Here is a 6,717-nt window from a genome sequence, read left to right as displayed (position 1 = left end):
GTACAATAACAGTAACAATACTGGTTCAACTCATCAAAATAATCAAAAAGAAGTAGCCTACAAATTTACCGAGTACCGGTATTGATGATTACGAAGAATATTGTATCGGGTTAATACTTACATGAAGGTAGACAACTTCCAATGCATATCGGGCATTCGTGAATAACTTCCCTTGGTAGATTGTTACACTCTGCTGATAGTACTTCTCACCTGCCTTTTGAACACCATCCAACCACATCACGAGGGAATCTGATTTGAATGTTAGCAAATATATGCAAACATGGGTTTTCAATTCTCACTCAATGGGAAATATCAGTGACTGGTACTAAAGAGATTGTCGCAGGGGTGCCTTCTTTCAGTAGAACTTTATACCATCTATACAAACGAAGCCCAGCAGTTGATATTCTCATTATCAACCTTAATGTCCGCACGGTCATCCTCAGTGACGTGAGACTTCCATTCAGCTATTAACAACTTTTTACCAATGTCCAGAAAACTAAAGGATTTTAGAAAGCAGTAAGACCCGCTAGTAAAGACTGCAATATTAGTCAACAATCTAAAAGTAGTCCAATTGCAAGAAAATAAATATCTAGGTACCGGTAAAACCATTAACAACAAGCTGACATGGAATGAACACCGACAAAATTGTTACATCCATCAATATACCGTACCGGTACCGTACATCAAAGTCTTTTTTTTTCTGATCATGGTCAGCTAGGGACATACAAAGTGGTGTAAAGAAAAAAAGATTTTTTTTTTCATGCATCTAGCATCAGTAGTCTAAAATTACCTTTGCATTCACCTGCTGGTTGGTAAATATTCAACCAAGATAGACCTAAACATCTCCAGACCACATACCTATATATTTAAAACTGGAAACTGACAAATTATTACATAACTGATTACATCGTTATGTACCGGTACGTAACGTAACACTTTTAATCTGTAAGGGAATCTGCCATATGATGATATGAACCTTGGAATTCGAATGATCTTTAGTTTTCAAAGTTAAGAAATAATGCAATGTCATTCCAGGGATTTTAAATAGAATGCGCTATTTATCACAGAACTATATATTCACGTAAATCTTTGATATAAAATTTATTTCCTTCTAGTTTCCATGGAGATTATAGAAAAATTAATCTTTAAAGTCATTGCCTCCCTATCTAAAAAATTGAACGGCATTATTGATTAGTTTTATCATAATTTATATCATGCATATTATATAGGCTAGGTTTAAAAATTTTACTTCTTATAACTGCTTTACAAAACATGTTTCAGGCTATCTTTGTGTAGTATCAAGAAATATAGGCTCGTCCAGTCAAAATATATAGAAGTCCGTGATCCAGATGTATCAGAAAGTAATTATTTGTTTAACTTTTTAATCAATACTTGCGGGAACACCCACTGACGTATGTATGTTAAAGACATGGACTGTCTAGAACTCTGGCCAAATTTAAATTATTTTTTTCATAGGCCTAGTTTGAAGGCCAAACCAGAGTTTTCCCAGGGTGGCCAATTAGCTAGCCTTTCTTATCTCAAAGATATATATTATGTCGAATTTCTAGGAAAAACGTGAGAACCCTAACCACTCACCCACCCAGTGCCCATGAATTTGCAACCTGAATGGAGGAATTTATATATATATAATTTATAGAGCTCTGTTAACAAACACAATGTAGGCTCAAGGCGATGTGATAACACTACAAACATAAACACGAGAGCTTTTTTTTTTTTTTTTTTTTTTTTTTTTAATTACGTATTTACAAAGTATGACAATGCCATGAAACACAAGACAAACACTGAAAAATAATTTGCTCCTCCGAAAGAGCAAGGCAAACGTTACTCATTAATTGTTCATTATTCCTGGTTAATTAGACTGTCCAATGTTCCACCTGCAGACACTTTCCATCAAACTTAATGTCGTACACATTCCTAAAAATCCACACTAATCAGACTATGGATCTCATAAGGTACAGATGATATTACCCCACCAGCAGTCTTCTCAAGGATGTTTATGTTTTAATATTGTTTACAGTTGAAGTGTCCAAGGGGACTTCATTACTATGACAAAGTATTCAACGTCAGAAAGTAGAGACATGTCTACACATTATCAATATTTTATTTTTTAATTCAGTAAAAGATTACATTGCCAAAAACACAAGACAAAACCTAAAGTTCCATGTTTGTAAGACTACGATAATGGACATTGTTCAGAAATTGTTCAAACTTAATCATATGGTTATCAATTTTTTATTCAGTAGAAGGTTATTTTATTATCAACACAAAGCTTACATTTTATGATTTTTATTTAAACATTAACTGAGTTATTTTAACTTCTCAAACATTTCAAACTAATTAATGATAAATTTCTGGAAAGAAGTACTGTCATATAGACTTCGAATTTTAAAGTTGAGATACACAGATGCATTTACCTTATAGGGCTTAATTGCTGGTTTCTGCGTTGAACTTTTTAAATTTTGTTTCTTCCCTTTACTAGCTCACACATTTGACCAAATTAGTTGTCTCCCTTTTACTATTGTACTCTGCATTAATAATATGTAGAAAAGTGCTCTCTCACGTTACTGTTCATAATTTATTAGAAAGCTGACATACAGGCCAATTATGGGAGAATGAAAAAACTATCGACAGTTATAGAATCTTTTTCTATTCGAAAAAAGAAGAAGAAAATACTATAAAGCAGAATAAAACTGAAAATGGTCCAGCTCTGAGCTCTCATAGAAAAACGATGCCTATTACAATTTTCGAGACACGATCAACGAATAGGCCTACTTGTTCTCCCTAGAACCGGACTCAACAGAATAACTTGAAAATTTGGACTAGTAAAATTAGCCCATGATATACAGCCCAAAGCTGAATACTTTATTGAGAGGCCCGAACAAGATAAGCCTGCTGTTCCCAAAACACCCCTATTGAAAATTCTCACAATATGCTAAACAATGCTAAAGACGCTAAACTAAACGTAAGCTTCCAATTTAAATAAACATGACTGAGCTAGACTTTGACAATGTGACAGTTGATCTTCGTATGAAATCTCCTTTCTTACCGCTAGTTAGTTGCCCATATATTTTTTTTTAAAAGTTTTAAAGTCAATTAAAGAATGAAAGTCTTAATGTTTTCTTCATATTAAAATGGACCTTATTCACCAATGGTAAACAATCAACATTGAGCCACGTGATTCTCTATCTTTTCTATCCAAATTACGTTAAACCTTAGGAGCGAAAAGTCAGTACTGACCTGCTTTGAGCGGTATAAAAGGCTGGATGAATACCTCCCAGCTAGAAAACTAGTGGATGGTAGGAGATGCAGAAGACGTATCCAGATGCAGTCTTTTATGCATCATGCCACTAGACTATCTGATAAAGCTGGCCTCTCCACCAACCGACAAAACACTCAACGTTTTCATCCCCTTCCACCTTGGTGTCGCCCAACGACCCCAGACATACGTTTGAAACTAGTAGACCCTAATGCCACTAAGCTAAGTCGTTCATCTAACGACGTTCAAATTCTAGCACTGGAGACCATTAATGCCTTCAAGCCCAGTGCTATTTTTGCATATACTGATGGGTCGGCATTGATAGATTCTGGAAGAGAAGGCTATGGAGCCTACATCGACTTTCTTGGCTCTTTCTCAGTAAAAATCTTTGGACCATGAGGTAGTGTTTGCCGTTTTGATGCGGAGACCATGGCAGTCTGTGAAGCCTTAAAGGTCATTGACTCTCAACACAGATCGTTGTGGTCACTGACTCAAAATCTGTACTACAGGCTTTGCAAAGCCCTGGACCATGGCCCCCCAATATCGACACTGTCATCATGGCCTCACACAACATAAAGCAGCGCTATGGCACCCCTGTAATAATGCAGTGGGTACCGAGTCACATAGGTGTGACTAGCAACACTATTGCATACTCCTTGGCCCACCAGTTAGGGCAAATTCCACCCACCGAACAGGCTGTAAGTTTTCATCATGCTCTAGCTATAATTAATAAAAAAAACAGAAATGGAAAAGTGGCTTGAGTGCTGGGACAAGTTCCAAAATGCCCGTGGAGTCCAGGCCTGAGCAAGCTATTATAGCACAGTGCAGGACGGGCCACTGTCCTGTTGGCTCATATTTCTCACGGCTATGGCCAAATTTCGATTCACGGTGCCCCCGCTTCAGGGAAGAAGAGGAAACCGTGCCTCATATTCTGTTTGACTGCCCCAGACTTGCTGATTTCCGCCTTGATAGGTCTGGGAAACCAAAAATTCTCGAATAAACTTCAATATAAAGTAGTCTAGATCTAAATTACATATTTATAAAATAGCTAGACTCGACCATTTTTAACTGATTTGACCACGTTGTACAACGAAAAGAACAGAATTAAAAATGTATTCAAACCAAAACACAAAAGAACTTAATGTAGATCTACATATAGACTTTATAATCCCCCAAAAATATTCTACTCTCAACTTAAAAAAAAAAAAGTGAAAATGTTTTTATAATACACTTTTTAATAACTAGATTTACATACAGGGCTATTCGACTCAAAACAAATATTACAAACAATTATGAAAATTCAAGTCCAGATATAAGTTGGCGCTTATCGAAAACCCCGTGGGAATCCCTTGCGCGCCGTTCTATTTTTTTTTTTTTGAAATAAAGTTTCCAAAATAAATATCGTTTTTTTTTTTTAATTTTCCAAAGATGATGGAATAATTCGAATTTAAATTTAACATGAAAATATTTAAGCAGGCCTAATTCTTTTTTTTATTAAACTTAATTTATTGTTTTAAAAAGGTTAACCTTGGAATAATGATTTGGCCGCCCCCCTGGATTTGGCCGCCTGCGTGTAATGCACACATTGCACAATAGGTAGACCCATGCATCTCAGATACAGGATTAGTTTTCTGAGCCCCTAACATGCTAATGAGAATTCAAATGAAGAGGTATTCTGCAATTTTTAAGGTCAGTTAATTGATCAATTACTTATTTTTTTTTAGTAGGTATCTTGAAATACAGGAATTAGACAATTAGTGAATAGTTTTAAAGAGCACATATTAAAACTACCGCTAGCGTGATTTGAGTTGACCACGGCTATCTTCTGTTCTACGTCCCTGTTTCACACTCGCACTCTCCCTTCCCCCCACAACGAACAAGAGACGGCAGTCAAGCAGCGATCTGGCGAGATATCACGTGAACTGGCATGGTTCTGTAACAAGGGGAAGAGCACTCGCTTTACTGTACGCTTAGTTTTACCCATTGTAAAAAATTTTCTAGTCACGCGCGATTCTTGAATCATTTAGGAGTGTATTTGAATAATTAAAGAATATTTATTTTAAAAAAAATTAAAAATGGACGTACGTTATGATATCTCGTAACAAAATTCAACAATTCGTTTTTAGCACATTTGGAAAAATATTTCTTTTGAAAGTTTGGATAATAATAAAATAGCACAAATAGTGAATTAACATCATATGAATAGGCCTAGGCTATATCAGGTGTGCATATGATGAAATAGAATATACAGTGAATAGGATATTTCTTTTTATATTTAGATTAAAGTTGTGCATTGAATATACGAAAATACTCATAAGGAGGTTTCTGTTCTCTGATTATCTCCCTTGGTTTCTTACGTTTCTCTAGGATTGTCGCCTGCCAATATTACATTTGTGAACAATATCACGTGACCTGTGGCATGTAAGTAGGCCTACGTATTATTTTTTTTCTTTCTTGCTTCATTTCAGCCAATACTAATGAGTGGCTCCAGACTGCTCACTTCGCTTCTGCTAACTAGCTAAGCATTAAATTATAATTTCAATGTTTGAATATTTTTGAGATGTAGCGTGAATATCTAATGTTCTAATTTCTTTTAAAACAAGCATACATTTAAACATATGAACGAGCAGGGCCGGTCCTACAGGTTGCGGGGCCCTATGCGAAACGGATTTCGCGGGGCCTAATTTGGGTTTTGATAAGGATAATAAGTGAAAATTAAGTTTTTGTATTAGAACATAAATTCGTCTTTGCATTTTATTCATTCTTTATTAAGTACAAAATCACTGTTAAATTAACTTTACTAGCCATCTACAGTAGATAGTAGTTTTCGAACATAAAACTGGTAAACATCAGATCTGCCTTTTAGATTTACTATCGACTCGCAAAATATCGCTTTTTTTTTTTTTTATATAAGATGTCGAGATAGATTTAGATCTATATCTGTATGCTAGTGGCTATCTAAGTAAATAAGTATTAGAAGTTCTTGTTTTGGTTAAAATTCGGCGTATTATTACATTTTTATTAAATGAAAGCTGACAATGCCTTTTTTAAATCGCGAGTAGGATTGGCGTTTTCCATATTGAATGACACATCGAAGTGACAATTTTGTCTGTTTTAAGATTTGCATCAGAAGATTTTAATAATCTCAGGAACCTTTTAATAATAATTTAAAATGGTTTAATTTAATAATTTAAACCTACAATTCGCATCGCGCGGGGCCTATGAAAGTGCGGGGCCCACTGCGGCCGCATAGGTGGCAGTGGCCTTAGACAGGCCCGATGAACAAGTAAGGGAAAAAATTAAAAAAAACTGTAAGAACTCGAAGCAGTTCGTTTTGGCTCAGCCTTTTTGGCGCCGCCTTTTTGGCGCAAAAAAGTTCTCGTCACGTTATAAATGTTCATTTGATTATTCCTTTTAAATTCTATCTATGTCTGTAGACC

General features: G+C 35.5%; 1 protein-coding gene across 2 annotated transcripts in view; it reads left to right on the top strand.

The window, feature by feature from the left end:
• Positions 1 to 5,208: 5,208 nt before the first annotated feature.
• Positions 5,209 to 6,717, top strand: part of LOC106067224 (probable G-protein coupled receptor 142) — a 165,406-nt gene continuing 163,897 nt past the window's right edge. Inside the window, exons 1-2 of one of the 2 annotated variants that reach the window (XM_056018298.1) lie at positions 5,209 to 5,499; positions 5,645 to 5,698. The gene's annotated coding sequence lies outside the window, so the exon portion shown is untranslated. Of the gene's footprint in view, positions 5,699 to 6,717 lie in introns of both variants that reach the window. The other variant, XM_056018297.1, reaches the window with a different exon arrangement.

This window comes from Biomphalaria glabrata, chromosome 1 (assembly GCF_947242115.1).
Source record: "Biomphalaria glabrata chromosome 1, xgBioGlab47.1, whole genome shotgun sequence".
Taxonomy (NCBI): domain Eukaryota; kingdom Metazoa; phylum Mollusca; class Gastropoda; family Planorbidae; genus Biomphalaria; species Biomphalaria glabrata.
The sequence above is the reverse complement of the archived record's forward strand: the minus strand, read 5'-3'. Positions and strand labels throughout refer to the sequence as shown.